The sequence below is a fragment of the Vicugna pacos genome, chromosome 7 (assembly GCF_048564905.1).
Source record: "Vicugna pacos chromosome 7, VicPac4, whole genome shotgun sequence".
In the NCBI taxonomy this organism is placed as follows: Eukaryota; Metazoa; Chordata; class Mammalia; order Artiodactyla; family Camelidae; genus Vicugna; species Vicugna pacos.
In genome coordinates, this window is record NC_132993.1 from 46,534,117 (window position 1) to 46,554,549 (window position 20,433).

The 20,433-nt window shown below is 36.6% G+C and overlaps 1 protein-coding gene across 1 annotated transcript in view; it reads left to right on the top strand.

Moving 5' to 3' along the window:
- Nucleotides 1-20,433, top strand: part of TOMM7 (translocase of outer mitochondrial membrane 7) — a 111,526-nt gene that overhangs the window by 25,017 nt on the left and 66,076 nt on the right. The gene's annotated exons all lie outside the window — the stretch shown is intronic.

Below are 20,433 nucleotides of genomic sequence, written 5' to 3' on the forward strand. Positions count from 1 at the left end.
ATAGACATTAGCAATAGCCATATTTTGGAGCTCATTCACAAGAACACTAGTGCTGGGAGGGCCATTCTGGAGTTTTTCCTCTAGCCTATTAGTGCAGGGGGCTTACCTGCCCAACAGTGGATCAGCAACAGCCTAGGACACCCTGGGCAGTGCAGCCATACTGGGACTTGACATCATCCACTAGTGGGCCAGCAGCCACCACATGAGGTAGAGCCTGGCAGCCAACAGGGCCTGGGACCAGCCTTGCCTACCAGCACACCCACAGCAAAAGGGCTCACACAGCCCACATATGGGACACCTCTGGAACATATAACTCTGATGACCAGAGAGAGTGTGCTACTGGGTCCCATAGAACATCTCCAATGTAATGCCAATTCTCCAAGACTGAGAAATGTGATGACATACCTAATACATAGAAATAAACACAGAGAATTAGGCAAAATGAAAAGAGAAAGGAATGTATTTCAAATGAAGGCAAAAGACAAAAGCCTCAGAAACAGAATGAAACAAAGTGGAGATAAGCAATCTACCCAGTAAGGAGTTCAAGGTAATGATCATAAAGGTGCTCAGTGAACTCAGGAGAAGAATGGATGAACACAGTGAGAATTTTAACAAAGAGTTAGAAAATATGAAGAACCAAACAGAAATGGAGAATACAATAATTGAAATAAAAAACTAGAAGGAATAAACATTAGATTATTTGATACAGAAGAATGGAACTAGAAGACGGAGTAGTGGAAGTCATCCAAGCAGAACAGAAAAAAAGAATAAAGAATTTTAAAAAATGAGGATAGTTTAAGAAACCTCTGGGACAACATTAAGTGACTAACATTCGTACTATAAGTGTCCCAGAAGGAAAAGAGAGAGAAAAGGGAGTAGAGAATTTGTTTGAAGTAATAAAAGCTGAAAACTTCTCTAACCTGGGAGAGGAGAAAGACATCCAGTTCCAGGAAGCACAGAGTCCTGAACAAGATGAATCCAAAGAGGGCCACAACAAGATACATCATAATTAAAATGACAAAATGTAAAGACAGTCTTTTTGGCAAGTGGTGTTGGGAAACCTGGACAACTGCATGTAAATCAATGAATTTAGAACACTCCCTCACACCACGCACATAATATACCGAAAATGACTTAAAGATTTAAACATGAGAAAAGACACCATGAATCTCCTTGAAGAAAACATAGGCAAAATATTCTCTGACATAAATCATAACAATATTCTCCTAGGTCAATCTACCAAGGCAATAAAAATAAAAGCAAGAATAAACAACTAGAACCTAATTAAACTTACAAGCTTTTCCACAGCAAAGGATACCATAAACATAACAAAAAGACAACCTATGGAATGGGAGAAACTGCAAATGATGTGACTGACAAAGGCTTAATTTCAAGAATATACAAACAGCTCATAGAACTCAGTAACAACAACAGTAACAGCAATCAAAAAATGGGCAGAGACCTAAACAAACATTTCTCAAAAAGACATACAGATGACCAAGAGGCACACGGAAAAATGCTCAGTATCACTAATTATCAGAGAAATGCAAATCAAAACTACAATGAGGTAGCACCTCACACCAGTCAGCATGGCCATCATTCAAATATCCACAGATGTTAAATGCTGGAGAGCATGTGGAGAAAAGGGAACACTCCTGTGCAGTTGGTGGGAATGTAATTTGGTGTAGTCACTATGGAAAACAGTATGGAGAGTCCTCAAAAAACTAAAAAATAGTTACCATAAAATCCAGCAGTCCTACTCCCGGCCATACATCTGGAGGAAACTAATTCATAAAGATAAATACACCTCAGCATTCTTGGCAGCACTATTTACAGTAGCCAAGACATGGAAGCAGCCTAAATGTTCATCAGCAGATGATTGGATAAAGATGTGAGATTTTATACACACACACACACACACACACACACACACATACATATATACAAACACACACATATATATGTGAGAGATGTGAGATATATATATATATATATATATATATATATATATATATATATAAACACACACACACACACATATACACATATACAATGGAGCCACAAAAAAGAATGAAATAATGTCATTTGTAGCAACAAATGATCTGGAGATTGTCATTCCAAGTGAAGTAAGTCAGAAAGAGACAAACATATGATATCACTTATATGTGGAATCTTAAAAAAAATGGCACAAATAAACTTGTTTACAAAATAGAAACAGACTCACAGGCATAGAAAACAACTTATGGTTACCAGGGGGAAAAGGAGAGGGAGTGATAAGTTAGGATTCTGGGATTTGCAGATACTAACTACTATATATAAAATAGGTAAACAACATGATCTTACTGTTTAGCACAGGAAACTATATTCAATATATTGTAATAACCTATAATGATAAAGAATATAATATAAAACTGAATCAATATGTGGTACACCAGAAACTAACACAACATTGTAAATCAACTATACTTCAATTAAACTTAAAGAGAGACTCCTGAAAGCAACAAGAGAAAAGCAACTAGATATGTGTAAGGGAATTTCCATAAGATAGCTAGCTGACTTTTCAGTGGAAACTTTGCAGGCCAGAAGGAAGTGGTATAATATGTTCTACAACCAAGAATACTCTATCCAGTAAGGCTATTATCCAGATTTGAAGGAGAGATAAAGAGTTTTACAGACAAGCAGACGTTAAAAGAGTTCACATCCACTAAACCAGCTTTACAAGAAATGTTAAAGGGACTTTTTTAAGTGGAAGAGAAAATACCACCACTAGAAATATGAAATTTACAAAAGGAAAAATCTCACTGGTAAAGGCAAGCATACAGTAAAGGTGGTAGATCAATCACTAATAAAGTTAGTAGAAACATTAATGACAAAACTAGTAAAATCATCTTATAGCCATAAGAAGTAGTTGGATATATTCCTGGAAATGGATGATTTTTAAAAAATTTTTTTATTGAGTTATAGTCATTTTACAATGTTGTGTCAAATTCCAGTGTAGAGCACAATTTTTCAGTTATACATGAACATACATACATTCATTGTCACATTCTCTTTTGCTGTGAGCCACCACAAGATCCTGTGGATGAGTTTTTAATACCAAGTCAGAAAGTAATAGAAAATATGAACAGATCAATTACCAGTAATGAAAGCTCCTAACAAACAAATGTCCGGGACCAGATATCTTCGCAGGTGAATTTTACTAAACTTTTAGGGAAGAATTAACACCTATCCTTCTCAAACTATTCCAAAAAATTGAAGAGGAAGAAATACTTTCATTCTATCATAGGAAACCTGCATCACCGTGATACGAAAACCAGACAAAGACAGCACACGCGCGTGCGCACGTGCACACACACACACACACACACAAATACAAGCCAACATCACAGATAAACGTAAGTGCAAAAATCTTCAATAAAATATTGACAAGCTGAATTCAACAGTACATTAAACAGATCACGATTAAGTGGAATTTATCCCAGGGATGCAAGGATGATTCAATAGCCACAAATCAATCAACATGATCACATTAACAACTGAAGAATAAAAATAATATGATCATCTCAGTAGATGCAGAAAAAGCTTTTGAAAAAATTCAACATCCATTTATGATTAGAAACTCTCAACAAAGTAGGTATGGAGGGACCATATCTCAACCTAATAGAGGACATATGCTTTTGAAAAAATTCAACATCCATTTATGATTAGAAACTCTCAACAAAGTAGGTATGGAGGGACCATATCTCAACCTAATAGAGGACATATATGACCCTTCAGCCAACATTATACTCAATGAGGAAAAACTGAAAGCATTTCCTCTAATATCAGGAGCAAGACAAGAATGCCCAAAACTATTAGAAGTAATAAACGAATTCAGTAAAGTTGCAAGGTACAAAATAAGTATACATGAATCCATTTCATTTCTATACAGTAATCATGAACTATCAGAAAGAGAAATTAAGAAGTCAGTCCCATTTACAGGTGCAGCAAAAAGAAAAGAAACCTATGAATAAACCTAAGCAAGCTGGTATAAGACTTGTACTCTGTAAACTGTAAGACATTGATGAAAGAAATTGAAGATAACCAAAAAAAAAAAAAAAAGGAAAGATACAGCATGCTTATGGATTGAAAGAATAATTGTTAAAATGATCATATTACCCAAGGCAATCTTCAGATTCAATGAAATGCCAATTTTTTACCAAATGACATATTTCACATAACTAGAACAAATAATTCTAAAATTTCTGTGGAAACATCAAAGACCCTGAATAGCCAAAGCAATATTGAGAACGAAGGACAAACCTGGATGTATCATGCTCCCTGATTTTAAACTATACTACAAAGCTACAGTAATCAAAACAGTACAGTACTGGCACAAAAACAGACACATAGATGAATAAAGCAGAATCAAGAGCCCAGAAATAAACCCACACTTATATGGTACTTAATCTATGACAAAGGAGGCAAGAATATACAATGGAGACAAGACAGCCTCTTCAACAAATTGTGTTGGGAAAACTGGGCAGCTACACGCAAAAAAATCAAACTGTACCACTTCTCAAGCCATATAAAAATAAACTCAAAGTGGATTAAAGATTTAATTGTAAGACCTGAACCCACAGAGCACGTAGAAGAAAACATAGGCAGTACACTCTTTGAAGTTGGCCTTAGCAATATTTTTTTAAAAAAATCTGTCTTCTCAGAAACAAACCCCAGAATAAACAAATAGGACTACATCAAACTAAAAAGCTTTCATGCAGGGAAGGAAACTATCAACAAGACAAAAAGGCAGCCTACTGAATGGGAGAAGATATTTTCAAACAATATATCTGATAAGGGGTTAATATCCAAAATATACAAAGAACTCATACATAAAAACAAGCAAACAGATTTAAAAATTGGACCCAAGTAGACATTTTTCTAAAGAAGACATCCAGATGGTCAACAGATACATAAAAAGATGTTCAGATCACTAGTTGCCTGGGAAATGCAAATCAAAAACTCAGTAAGATATCACCTCACACCTGTCAGAATGACTATAATCAAAAAGACAACAAAGAACAAGTGTTAGCAAGGATGGGGAGAAAAGGGAACCTTCATGCACTGTTGTGTAGAATTGTAAATAGGTGCAGCCACTATGGAAGACAATATGGAGGTTCCTCAAAAAATTATACCTAGAACTGCTATGTTATCTAGCAATTGCACTTCTGGGAATTTACCCAAAGAAAACAAAAACTAATTCACATAAATGTTCATTGAAGCATTATTTGCAATAGGCAAGATATGGAAGCAACTGAAGTGTCCACAGATGAATAGATAAAGATGCCGTGTGTGTGTGTGTGTGTGTGTGTGTGTGTGTGTGTGTGTGTGTGTGTGTGTGTGTATACACACAGAGTAAAAAATTACTCAGCCATTAAGAACATGAAATTTTGCCACATGGGACACTGGTTGGATCTACAGGGTATTATGCTAAGTGAAATAAGTCAGAAGAAAAAGACAAATACCTCATGCTCTCACTTATATATGAAATTAAACAAAATAAAACAAATGGAAAGACTTATAGATACAGAGAAAAACAGGTGGTTGCCAGAAGGCAGGGGAGTTGGTAGACTAAGTGAAATAGGTGAAGGAGATTAAAAGGTACAAACCTCCAGTTATATAACAAATAAGTCACAGTGATGTAATATACAGCATAAGGAATATGGTCAAAAATATTGTTATAACTTTGTGTGGGGACAGATGGTTACCAGAGTTACTATGGTAATCATTTCATAATATATACAAATGTCAAATCTATGTTGTACACCAGAAACTAGCATATTGTACATCAACTATATTTCAATAAAAATAATTAAATTTAAAAAAGAATCCTGTCTGACAAAACATGGTAGAATCAGAGTATATGTTATATTAAATCCTTCCTGGAATAAGGATAGTCACAAATAAATAAAAACCGAAAATAGGAGACATTATAAATCAGTCATTTCCTATCATGTTACACATGGAAAGACTGGCTCCCCCCAGAAGGCAGAGTGTAGAAAGCAGACGGTGGAGATGGGGCAGGGGACCTGTACTGAAGTGTGGAGACAGGCTGATGAAGCCATGGGGGTCGAGGAGGGTACCAGTGGGCTAAATGATTAAGCAATTGGCAGGTACTACATGCTTTGGGACCTTAGTAGACAAGATTTGACTTGCAGAGATTAGGTTGGAACAGAAATGGTAGGGATGCAGTTATGACTGAAAATTAAGACTAGCTGGGTAAGGATGCAAAGGTGAACCAAGATAGGAATTGTGGCTGGAGTTGGCTGTGAGGTAGGGAGTGGGGAATCTGGAGACATGAATCAGGGCCTAGTCTTAAGCTTGTCAGGGAAGGGATGGGGGAATATTTATGGAACATATTTAGAAGAATATTATGGAGTATTTATGGAATGAGAGGTCCTGGATGGAGGGAGCAGACATATATGCATAGCAGTCATATCCATTATCTCATTATCTCATAGAGGAGATATTTTGGGGTAGGGAGCCATGCTTTATATCCCTTCAAATTGCTAAATATCCTGTTACTCAGAAGGCTGTCATATGAAACAGGAAGCATCCAAGACGCCTGGTGGCCAACTTGAATTGTCTCTCAGAAAGATCTGTTTTCTTTTTTATTTCCCAGTGTCTGGTACAAGTGCATTCTTCTCCTAAATTGTGGCAGGCTAAGGAGAAATGACTAGGTTCCTGTTCCTTCTATTCTTGATCTGGATTCAGGCATAGATTTGAGCTTTTCTGATGACCTGGGAAATGGTTCCAGTTATTTAGTGGAAATAAGCAACTGTTTCAACACATAAGTTCCATAAGATTTAGGGGGGCATAGTGCCACGGACTTATCTCCAAATAGCTGATGAAACCATTAAGAATTATTGGTTACATACTGATACTAAGTTAAGAAACTAACATGAGCCAAGGCATCATTATTATCTTATCAGAATCATAGTTTAAAAAAATTGAAGTTGAAAAATAGTTTTTAATTAAAGCTGAAGAAATAAACATAAAAGAATTTTTGTGATACAAAATTTATGGTGTGTTTTTAAAAATTACATTTTCCTAATTTAAAAAATAGTAGATACTAATTGAACAAAAAGAATAAAGAAACTATCACTGTAATCTTCTGCTTAGAGATGATCACTTAATATTTTAGTGGATTCTTTCTGGGCTTTAGTTTTCAATGCACATACTGCATAATTTATGTAGTTGAATTTGTACTTTATAATCAAATCCATAATTTGGTTTTTGTTTTTTCTTTCACAATGCTATATGGTAAGCATTTTCCAATGTTATTAAGATTATTTATAAACATATTTAATGGCTGCATAATTACTATATGAATATTCCATTATTTAATTTTTAATTTTTTAACTTTCCATTTTGAAATACCAAAAGTTATAATAATAGTACAAAGATTTTCAGTCTATCTTTCACCAAGTTTTTGTTAATGTTAACATCTTACAGAATTATATACACCAGTCAAAACCAGAAAATTAACTATGATACAATACTATTAATCTCTAGACCTTACCCAAATTTCACGAGTTGTCTTGCAAATGTCCAGGATAATGCATTGCATTTAGTTGTAGTGTCTCCTCCATTATGGGATAGTCCTTCCATCTTTCTTTGCCTTTCATTATCCTGACTTATTTTGTAGAATATGTTTCAATTTGTGTTTATCTGATATTTTTCTCACGGTTAAATTCAGGTTATACATTTTGGGTAAGAATACTGCAGAAGTGATGTTGTGTCTTTCTCAGTGCATCAGTTCAGATGGTGATGTACCATCATTTATAAGCCGTTTATGTATAGCTGATGATGTGTCCATTGATTTAAGTGCTATGTGCTCTAGGGGTGTCCACTGTGTGGGCTGTGTGGGCCCTTCTGTTGTGGTGGGGACCAACTATGGTGGATGCACTGGTAGGTGAGGCTGGCCCCTGGCTCAGTTGGCTGTGAGGCTTTGCCTTGTGTGGTGGCTACAGACCCACTGGAGGAGGGGTAGGCTCTGTGTAGTTGGCTACACAGCCCAGTTGCTTGGGTTGGTGCTGGTCTGCTGGTGGGTGGGGCTGGGTCTCTGGTTCTAATAGGCTAGAGGGAGGGTTTCAAAATGGCACTTGCCAGCACTGATGTTGTACTGCAGTAGAATGAGTTCCCCAAAATGGCTGTCACCAGTGTCTTCATCACCAGGGGGAGACTCCGTTTCCTCCTGCCTCTCCAGGAGGCTCCCCAAGCTCAGCAAATGGAGTGATACAGGCCCCTTTCAAACTACTACCTCTGGTGGGGAGGGTGTAGCTCAGTGGTAGACTATGTGCTTAGCATGCATGAGGTCCTAGGTTCAATCCCTAGCACCTACATTAAAATAAATGAGTAAATAAATAAACCTAACTACCTCCCCCTACCAAAAAAAAAACCCCAAAACAAAACAAACAAACAAACAAAACTATTGCCCCTCTGCTGGGACTCAGAGCATGTGAGACTTTGTGTGTGCCTTTCATGTGCAGAGTTTCTGTTTCCTATAGCTCTCTGGCTTTATAGAATATAAACCTTGCTGGATTTCTCCTCTCCCCTCCCCACCCCACCCCTCCCCTCCCCTCCCTGACCTCTCTTCCCTCTCCCCCCTCTCTCCCCTCCCCTTTCTTTCCTTTCTTCCTTCCTTCCTACATTTTTTATTGTGTTATTATCATTTTACAATGTTGTGTCAAATTCCAGTGAAGAGCACAATTTTTCAGTTACACATGAACATATGTATACTCATTGTCACATTTTTTTCTCTGTGAGCTACCATAAGATCTTGTATATATTTCCCTGTGCTATACAGTATAATCTTGTTTATCTATTCTACATTTTGAAATCCCAATCTGTCCCTTCCCACCCCCTGCCCCCTTGGCAACCACAAGACATAGAAAACCTTGCTGGATTTCAAAAACACATTCTAGGGGCTCGTCTTCCTGGTGCAGCTCTCTTGGCCTCCTTGGAGAACACCTCTACAATTGCAGTATTTCTCCTTTTTGTGAGTTTCCATCCTGGGGGGGTGAGTCCTGACTATACTGTGTTGTCATCCCTCCTACCTTTCTCATTGTGGCATCTACTTTTTGCCTTTTGTTGTAGAAAACCCTTTCTTCCAGTCTTCAGGTCATTCTCATAGATAGTTGCTCTATAAATAGTCGTAATTTTTGTGTGTCTGTGGGAGGAGGTGGATTCAGAGTCCTCCTTCTCCCCCATCTTGGCCATCTTCCTCTATCCATTTACTATTCTATTAGTAACAACAGAATCATTCCCTTTATGTTCTTGCCAGCACTAAATGCAATTAACAACAAAATAAGACAAAAACTCTCTATTAATTAGATTACTATTGAAGCTGATCAGTTTTCCATATATATTCTATCCATTTTAAAATTCTGATTTCATGAGACTTCTATCTAATTACTCTCAAGTCTTTTTACACAGTGCTAAGTGCTTTACATTATCATCTCATTTAATCCTCCTAAGCATTCCCTTAGGATGCTATTAATATTTACATTTTACAGATTGGAAACTAGAGTTCAGAATTTTTAAATAATGTTGTCTAAGTTCAGTTAGCAATAAATGGAGACAAAATTACAACACACACACCCTGCCTTAAAAGCATATGCAGTAATTCTAATGCTACTCTTGTTTTGGGATTACAAATTATTTTCTCTAATGAAGACAGCTTTTATATATTTAATAACTTCCAACATCTTGCAAAATAGTAACAGAAAATATGTGTGAGTGGTTTAATTCTTGAACCTTAAAAAGTGTTAATAAAACAAGAATTCATAAGTGTTTGTTCTTTTCCTTAAATTCTGTGATTTGCTGGACTTCTAAAGTTGATACTGAGTTCTTTAAAGATGATTGCAATAAAACTGCTCTTTTAAAACTTTGTAATTTTTTTATTTAAAAAAATTTTTTTAAATAAAATATTCTTCCAAACTCGCCTCTTTCAGTTTTGGGAATGGTATTCTTATGGAAACAAAGAAAATAAATGGCTTGCTTGTTCTGTTATTCAAAAGCATAAGAGACAGTAGTAACTCTAGACATTAGTTTGCCTTTTCCATTTTCAAAATGCTCATGTTGAATGACCTACTCTATGAATGAGATAGGATTTCTGTCGCCATGAGGAAATGGAAACTAAGAAAGGTTGGGTGATATCTCTACTTACACAGCTAGTTTGCAGCATATTTGGTAGTGAAATACGGGATATGTGAATTCCAGCTCTTTCCACTACATAAAACTAATTTAGGAGTGGGCTATGAAACATTGAAATTCTGAACACTTCTCAAATTTCCATTACTTTTCTGAATAAGAAGATCATAGCCATTTTGAGTATCTTTATTTTAATATCTCACAAGTATATCTTAAAAACATGTCAAAAGTGAAACTAATTTTTCCCCCTAAGTCCTATTTCTTCAAAAGTCAGTAAATGCCTCTACTACCTTTTCATTTATTTAAGCCAGAAACTTGGAAGTCATTCTTAGCTCTTTCTTTTTTTCATCCAGTCTCCACACTGTGGTTTACTTCCTGAGAAATATATATGACATCATAAAGGAAGAAAGAGATACAAAAACTGTACACACTGAGGGTGTACATATAAGTGATTAATAGAGAAATTTCTATACACTCAGCTTTTTGTCTTCTGCAATAATAGCTAGACATTAAGAGGGAAATAATGATTCCTATATAAATGCCTGTGTGAACACTTTGAATGTACACATGTTTATTGGCATTAAAGATTTTAATTGACAAATCTGGGTTGGATTGCTCATAATATTACTTACAAGAGATAGCATATATCTAAGTTGAGTCTGTGTTTTGTTTTAATAATTTTACATGTTAGCTACATCTGAGAATTCATCAGTTTGCAATGAAGAATACTTTGCTAGATTAACTTATTCATTTAGTCTTTCCTATCATTAGCCGGTTTCTGAAAACATCAATCTATAGTATCACTAGAGAAAGTGGTACCTGAGCTACATCTTTTGCTGTATATTCATCAAACAATTTGAAGAAAATATCTCTGATTCAGTCTTTCACTAATTTCCTTGACTAATGTCACCTGTATGTGGTTTGTTAGTTTTAGCAACCTGAAGTGCTCTTTTATAAGCTCTCAAAGCACAGATGTTTGTGAATGAAATATTGAATGTTTGTCTGTGTTGGCTTTTTAATCCAGTGTTCTTCTATGAATTTTTTGTGTGTGTTTTGAACTTTCTTTTAATGCAAATATTATGTAAATTTAGGAGTTTAGGTACCCTCATTGCTTCATTAGCTGTATGTTTCTACAAATAACACACTGTGGTTTAACATTTGACCATCACTTATGGCTACAAAACCAAGGGATCATATTCTGAATAAAACAGGTACAAACTTAACCTTTCTTTCTTTGTAATCACTCCCCTTGTTACCATTTGGTTAACTACTATTGCTACATTCAGACAAAGTTTTGTTTTGTTTTGTTAGCAAAAATGTCCTGTGAAGCTTATTTAGCAATCAGATTTTTTAAAAGGCTTGACTAACATTCAAATTAATTGTAAAAGTGTTATTAAAAATGCTTACATTTTGTCATCAAACCACAAGAAAAGGGAACAAAAAGAAGAAAGAGAAAAAAAAAAGACCTACAAAAGATTGCTTTGGCAATTTGGGGTCTTTATTATTCTGCATAAATTTTGGAATTGTTTATTCTAGTTCTGTGAAAAGTATTGTGGGTATTTTGACAGGGGTTGCATTAGATCTGTAGACTGCTTTGGGTAGTGTGGCCATTTTGATAATGTTGATTTTTCCAATCCAAGAGCACAAGATATCTTTCCATTTCTTTATATCATATTCAGTTTCCTTCATTAATGTTTTACAGTTTTCAGAGTATAGGTAACCTCCTTGGTTAGGTTTATTCCTAGGTATTTTGTTATTTTTGATGCAGTGGAAATGTTTATGCCAGTTATAAAATTCTGGTTTTTGAAGTGCAAAAAAAAATAAACAAACAAACAAATAAATAAAAAGAATAAAGGGCTGCAAATGGCAACATACCTTCTTTTTTATGGTTGAGTTGTATTTCATCACATATATGTGCTACATCTTCTTTATCCATTCATCTATTGATGTACACTTAGGGTGCTTCCATGTCTTAGTGATTGTAAATAGTGCTGCTGTTAATAGTGGGATATATGTATATTTTTGAATTAATGTTTTTGGGTTTTTTTGGGTATATGCTCAGGAGTGGAATTGCTGGGCCATGTGATGGTTCTGATTTGGGTTTTTAAGAAATCTCCATATTATTTTCCATGGTGGCTGCACCAATTTACATTCCCACCACCAGTGTGCAAGGGTTCCCTTTTCTCCACATCCTTGCTAACATTTGTTATTTGTGTTCTTTTTCCTGTGGCCATTCTGACAGGTGTGAGATGGTGTCTCATTGTGATTCTGGTTTGCATTTTCCTGATATTGGTGATGCTTAGCAGTTTTTCATGTTCCTATTGGCCATCTCCATTTCTTCTTTTGGAAAAATGTTCAATTCTTCTGCCTGTATTTTAAATGGTCTGTGTTTGCTTTTTAATTGAAGTACAGTTGATTTAAAATGTTTAAAAAAAAACCTACAATGAGAAAATACTTTATACCCACTATAGTGGTCATAAAAAAATTTTTTTAATGGAAAATAACATGTGATAGGGAGGATGTGAAGAAATCAAAACCCTGATTGATACATTGCTAGTGGGAAAATAAAATGGTGCAGCCCCTGTTGAATGGATAAACCAAATGTGGTACTTCCTCATGATGGAATATTATTTGGTCATAAAATGGAGGGAAGTACTGATATAGGCTACCATGTGGATGAACCTTGAAAACACTATGTTAAGTGAAAGAAGCCAGCCCCAAAAGGTCACATATCATATGATTCCATTTATATGAAATTTCAAGAATAGGAAAACCATAGATACAGAAAGCTGATTAGTGTTTGCCAGGGGCTGGAAGAGGTAGGGGGTGAGAAGTGACTGCTAATGGGTATGAGGTTTCTTTTGGGGGGTGCTAAAAATGTTCTGGAAGTTGATGATGGTGATGGTTGCACAATATTTTGAATGTCCCAAATGCCACTGAGTTGTAGTGTTTAAAATGGTTAAAATGTTTTAAAAAATGCTTACATTTTTCAGGTTTTAATATATCTTGGGGTTTCAGTTGACAAAGTGACCTTAAAATAAATGGTCCTACTGCTCCTGAGCTATATGCAGCTTACATGCATCTCATCTCATGAGTTCACTAATAGTGACTGGTTTAAACCTTGGTCACAGGAGCCACTGATCACATGTTTGGACGATGCAGCAATATCAAGTCGCTGTTTCCAAAGGTTTACTCAATCAACTGGTATTGCCAACCAGTACGACAAGGAGTTCATGGGCCAGTGTCAGTTCATAATCCGCACTTTGAGTAGCATTGAGCTGATGGAAACTAAGATATACAGAACACAGTTGACAAGTAATAGCTCTCATTTGAATCCTGCATTACAGCCTACAAGCATTGTCACATGCACTATTTTCTTGTCAGTGTAACTCAAAATGAGTACTATTATTATTCTGCTGTCAAATCTCCCATAGCCAGGAAGTGGCAGGAGGGACTTAAGACCTCCAGTCCAGTGTGCTGTCTCATCTATAATTTCCAAATAGCTACACAACACCTAAGCACCTAAATTATATGTACTTACTACACCTTCTTCCCAGCTATTTGCTGTGACAACTCAGTTCTGAATGGATAAGTAGTCTCTTTTGATGATGCATTTTCTAAATATACTTGAGTTGTTTTTATCTGTGATCCTATAAAAAGTCCTGGAATCAATTTTGTTCTATAAATTTATTATTATTCTAAGACATATTAAGAAAGTAAATTCACTGTCACATTTATAAAATGTCAACTTATGAAAAATAAAATTAAGCTAGAACACTCAGGAAACATCACCAATATCACTGTTGAAGCCAAATTGTCTTCAGCTTCCTTATATGGGCTCCTGTTTTGAGAGGTGTAACACTAAGAAGAGTGAGCTGCTAAGGTGGTCTTTGTGTGTGAAAAATTTTTTTCCAGTTATGTTTCGTTTCTAAGCCAGATCTACATTTGAAATGCCCTCAAATTCTAGTAGAGAAAGATGTGTGTGTTTGTTGGGAGGGAAGGGTTAATATACACTAATCTCTTAATCCCTGGTTAATGAAGACTGGGGACTTCAGGGTTTGAAGACAGTATTTCTTACATCAGGACATCTAAACTGCTCAAGTGTTGAATTATTGAGGACTACTCTATCAATTATTGAATTGCTGCTTCTTATTCAGATATGGTTAACTTGTGAGTTATATGAACATATTAATACAGTATGATATCTGACAACTGAGTTATTCCACTAATCATGAACACTACTGTATGTTATTTAACCTATTCTATTCCTATAATGAAAATAAAATAATAATAATAAAGATAAAATTGATAAAAACAAGCAAATTGGATTGAGTGGTTCACCAACTTTCTGAGAATTATTTTTCCTGTGTAAATGAGGACAACTGTTTGAATGCCAATCCCCATGGGCTTCTGAGTGATTCAGGTGGTCAGACATTAGCGAGGCTATCCAAGCTGGGTTATCAGGCATTTACCCATGAAGCCTGCTGTCCAGCTGACTTGCTCTCTCTTCAGGAGAAAATGAGTTCATTATAAGGAGAACAGTGTGTGTCATACAGCTTTCAGGAATCTTGACTATTTGGCTTAGAATAGGTTTAAAAAATAAATTAACGCAAGTATTTGGAAGTCAGGCTCTGGGAGGTTTCTTCTGAAAATAATTACAAGGCTATGTGAATTAAAATTCTTTGGTTTATAACTAACAGAAATAGACTCTGGCTAGCTTAAGCAAAAATGAAATGTATTGGATGGACACAGAATTATCTTATTCATTTAAGAAATCACTGACTAGCTAAATCTTGGGAAGAACAGGAACTGAGGGTTCAGTAGCAGGAGTTTGTAGAACTCTGCTATCAATATCTCTTCTCCCTAGTCTCAGTTTAATTTCCAGAGAATTGGATTGGCTTGACTTGAGCCTTTATCTGAGTTTATCCTTGGACCAATCAGTGATGGCCAGTGGCAGGGTCTTCTAGTCCAGACAGTGCAGCTGAGTGCTCAACTCACATGACCCTGGAAGCTCCTGGAGAAGGGAGGGGGTATCTACTGCAGAGTGTTTTACCTTTGACTACTTTCTTTTTCATCCTGCCCTTAAAAACCTTGGTGAACTTTTTATTCTACTTTTTGTTCAGGGAAGTTAAATGAATTTCTGCCCCTATTCCTGGACATTTGATTAGTGATTTTTGAGAAGTTCTGTGAGTGTCAGCAGTTCTACTTAGTAGATCCAGTAACAGCAGTCTTTGGGTATTTCCTCTGGTGATATCTGTTCTTCACTTTTTTTGCTTGCATTTCTTTTTTCCTTTCTCACTGTTTTTGCAATTTTTATGTATAGTTCCACACTGATTGCCATCTGATTATTACTCATCTTTGAATGAGCTGGCCATCATCTGAAGGGAGTGGGTAGGGTAGTAAACTGGAGCAATCTGAACCACAGCTTGGGTTTATCGTCTCAAACATCTTCTCATCTAATCTGTTATTGCCTTTGTCCTGGAGGAGTGTTTTCACTCACTTGTCTTCTCTCCCCTCTGATCTTTTATTTGAGAGAGACTGTTCAATAAGAAGGTATTATTTCCTCTTTTTAAAAAATTATGAACAGGATAAATCATACAGAAGAATAAATAAGATATATATCTTATTAGTCTTTTAAAGACTAATCATAAAAAGAATTTTGATATATAAATAGAACATTCCAAGTGTCTTAGAAATCCTCTGTGTGTCCTGCCCTGATGACACCATTCCTCCCCTGGTGGTAATCATTTGCTGACTTTTGTGTTCATAATTTTCTCACTTAAAATAAACTTCTAAAATCACCTGTGTATATGCATATGTATGCCTAAGCATACATAAAAACATAATCAGTCAGTACAAACTTAGCTGAATGGGGAAGAACTATATTGCCATTGTTAAAAGTCTCTCCAGAGAAAATACACTGAATGGTCTCTTGGACATGGTTTACAAGAGACCCTTCTAGAGAAGTCTTTGGGCAAAGACTTGAATAATGCATCCTGGGAAAGTTGAAACATCTGGTGGGCCAGGAGTGTGGGCCAGGGCTATCCAGAGGAAAGATGGGTGAAGAGAGCTGAGAAGCAATAAACAATGCTTTCAGCTCTCAGCTCACCATGACCAACTCCAGCACTAAAAAATAGGTAAAAAGCAGTGGTTCTCAAAGTATGGTTCCTAGGCTAACAGCATCAGTATCATCTGGGATCTTGTTCGCAATTCCTAGTTCTCAGTCCAGGGAACAGGTATCCGAGGGATGACGGCCCTCAAACATGGCTGCTTTTTGGTGACATTGCATCAGCTTGGACTATTGTCTTCTGAAACTGGTGCACAGCTATTAACCCAGGTTCTTCCTTTATTGTTCCACCTCGAGATTACCTTCAATTCTCTCCTCTTTCCTCTAACCCATGCCTTTTCTTTTCCTTCTTTTTTCTCTCTTTCTAGATATACTCTCTTGCTTTGGTAAAGCTCAGCATTCAATAGCTCCTTCCAAAAGAGTGAATGGGATGTAAATTTTTGTAGTCCTGGAATTTTTTCTAAAAGTGTCTTTATTCATTTTTCATGCTTAATTAATTGTTTGGCTGAATTTAGAGGAATGTTGAAGACATTGCTCTTTTGCTTCTTATCCTTCGGTCTTCTTGCTTCTAGTGTTGCTGCTCAGAAGTCTATAGCCATCTGATTCCTGGGTTTTTTTTTTTTTTTTTTATATGATCTGATTTTTCCTCTCTGAAGCATGCAAAATCTTGTCTGTCCCCAGAGCTCTGGAATTTTACAAGAATATGCCTTGATGCATGTTTAGTTTGTTTGAGTTTGTTTTTGATGTGAGGAATTTAAAAAATTAACTGTGTTGTGACCCTTTCAGTCTAGAAATGTATATTTTTTCATCCTGGGAAATGTTCTTGAATTATTTTATTGACTTCCATCTCTCCATTTTCTCTGTCCTCCCTTTCTGTAATTCCTGTTTATTTGTTTGTTTTGGCTTGTATCTCTTAAGTTGGTTGCCATTTAAATTTTTCATGTTTTAGCTCTTTGTCCTTGGACTGTTCCCTTTTTGATAGCCTCCCATTCTTGTTTCATGGATGCAATATCCTTTCCTATCTCTCTGAGGATATGGATGATACTTTTGAAGTTTTCTTAACTGCAGAGTATCTGTTTCCTGGAAATTGCTTATTTTTGGTGGGGTTGGGGGTGTCTGTATCTTCTACATTAGTGGTTTAAAAAAGTTGATTAACAAACGTCAGTTGAATAGACTCAGGAGACCAGAAGGGGGAGCTCTCATGCCCTGCGATAATAGCCGAGCCCAACAGAAAGAAGAAAGTCTCTTCTTTCCTCAAAAGGGCTCAACCAATGAAGAGCCATGGCCTCTTTGTTTGCTATAGCCCTCTCAACTACTTTTTTCTCTCTATGAAAGCCTTCTCCTTCCCTTGTGTTGTGGGGACTTACACGTGGCTTGCCATGGTTGCAGATCTCGAATCTCAGTTCTCTGCTGATCTCAAAGAAATCCATCTTTGTTGGAAGAATTTCTGGCTGTCCATATGTTTCAGATCAACAGAAATTTCCTTAGAAGTATGACTTGGTTATTTGCTCATATTAAAGTGTTAGAAGCTAAAAAGCTAACTGGAAGTTTAAAATGTGTGTGTGTGTAGGACTTGTCATTCTTGAATGTCACAAAATAATGAGTGGACTATTCATTGGAGTGCTCCTAATATTAGTATTTTTACATCCTTACTCTTTTATCAGTTCCCGGAGATGACTCTTCCAATATCCTGCCTGGCTCCCAGTATTCTGGAAACTGAGTGGGGCATGAGGGCTAGGGGACTTACAATTCAGCTTCTCAGAACTTGTTCACCCTCTCTTCCTTATTTGGAGATCCCCCTCACCCCCAGATCCCTTGGCTGAGTTGTCTGGGTCAACAATGCACATGAGTTCTCCTTTAGCCCTTTCTTCTCTGACATTCAGTGGCGTTGAATTGGGTCTCTCCATAGGTCTAAAGGCATTTCAGCTATGATACCGTTTAGAACACTGAAAAACCTTGCGGTCTACAAAAACCATGCTCTAAAAATAAGGCTTCTGGGAAAAATAGGTTTAGGGGAACACTACTCAAAATTTTATACTTTTGTAATCAGTGCAATGCAAAACCAGTTATAATTCTGATAGGAAAGACAATAGCACAATTACATTTCCATGTTCATTTGCATCCAGCATCATTCAGTAGATCCTTTGCAGCCTTAAACTGAAGTATAGGTTATTAAGAGCATTTGCTTCTAACAGAGATTAGTATCAAAATAAAAAATCTGATCTGACCTGGATGTAAGTGCCTTTTCATTGATTTTTTTTTTAAACACAGAGAAAATGCCTTTGCAGTTTCAACACCAGGACTCTCAGATCCCTCAAATGGTTAATGTAGAAAATGTAGAGATTCTTGAAGTCAGTAAACCATGAAACCAGACCATACTGGAGTAAACTTTTTTTTTTTTTAAGGATTTCATATACTGTTAAAGCTTTCTCTTTAATTGTGTGAGGTCTTGCCCTCTGGTAGCTTCACAAGGACTGGGAAAGTTCATTTATGAACCTATACAAGTTCTGAATTATACTGTATCATCCCCCAAACAAACAATTTGAATTGTTTCTCATTAAAGAAATACATCTTATATCTGAACAGACTGAACCCCTCACTTCTGTGGGCCATTTCCTCCCTGGGGCTTGTTTATCTAAGCAAAGATCCTTGGGTGGACCTTTCAGTGCACTGGTAGTTCCTTTAGGGGAAGTATGTATGTTCTGTGCATTCCTCCCACATCTCCATCCAGACTCCCCAGGTTGGGGCCATGTACTTGTGGACTGGAGCTGTGCTTATTTCCTTATTTCACTGGTGATATCGTTGTTTTTCTTTTCCCCCTCAAGTTTTTATTTTCAGAAAAAGGTTTTCATAAAACTTTGAGGAAAAGCAATGAAGTAGAATGTATTACTCCGTGGTCATTATCCAGAAGCCCCCCAGGCACAGTAGTCTTTGAGGAAATGAACTCAAAGTTAGTTGGACTTTTACAAGTTGAGAAGTTTGCTTTGGCCCCAGAGACTTCCAAGGAAAGAGAGGCTGTGAGGATGGGGTGAGTTAGAGGGAGGGAGAGGTAAAGGAAGCATTTTTGAAAACGCCACGGGCTGTGGCTAGTGATCTAATTTAATTGAGCCTGATTCACAGTCTGTTTAGAGTACTCCCTTGTTGTCTATCTTTTGAATCTCAGAATCACCTAGGAATTTGAGAAAAAGCAGATTCCTGAGCACCATTCATGAGGACCCACTCTGGGAAATGCTGGCTGGGGAATGTAGGGGAAGGAAAGCCAGTGCGTGACTGTAATGTGGCAAATTCACATATCAAGATGCATATGTAGTTCCATTTCTAGTTCTGCTACATTTCAAAGGGATATAGAATTTCCTGTGGCCTCTATATCTGCAGCGTCCCAACTACTATCTAATTAAAATGACTCAAAGCCTTTAAGCATAAAAAGGAATTGTGTCATGGGTCCTTGATAATTGTTATTGCTTTCTAAACAAAATATTTGACTCTTGCAAGAAACTCTCAATTTTCATTTTCTGCTGTGGCTCTTTTTCAAAGGGTGGAGATTTCTAAGCCCTGAATTGTCTGCCACATACGGAACTACCTATTATTAGCTCTTAGCCTTTATGGCATTCTGTAGTTAATTATTATCATACTGCAATAGAACTTCATTAAAAAATTTTAAAATTTGTGAATCTGTTAAACAAAAGTTTAATTAACTTATTTGTCAAAATATACTTAGTCTACCAACTCTACTGGAAAACCAAGCTCTCTTATTTGAATATTTCTGGTCTCTTGCCAGCATCTCTTCATTATTTCATAATTTCTGTAGTGTCCATGAATCTTAGGCTCTCAACAGAGGTATGTAAACCATGTCATTAAAAAAAATTGAATGTGAGTTCTATGTCAAGCCCTCATTTTGTAGAAGTTTAACCTCAGCCAATTCAGTCAATTCAGGCTCTTTGCTTCCCCTACCGCCCACATACCTTCAGAACTGAGAGTCAGTCCCAGGAGTGCCAAGAATTCCTAGGGGATGGGTTTCTGTGGGGATAAGCTGTCTGCCCTCCCCTGGTTGTCATCTGTTTCCAAGTTATCAAATATAAATCAGGTCTCCTTTCATCAGAAACAACATTGCTCTTATGTCTGACCTATCCTGTCCTGAGGTCTCTCCAGGCTGTTCTTACTTGTGACCTTCG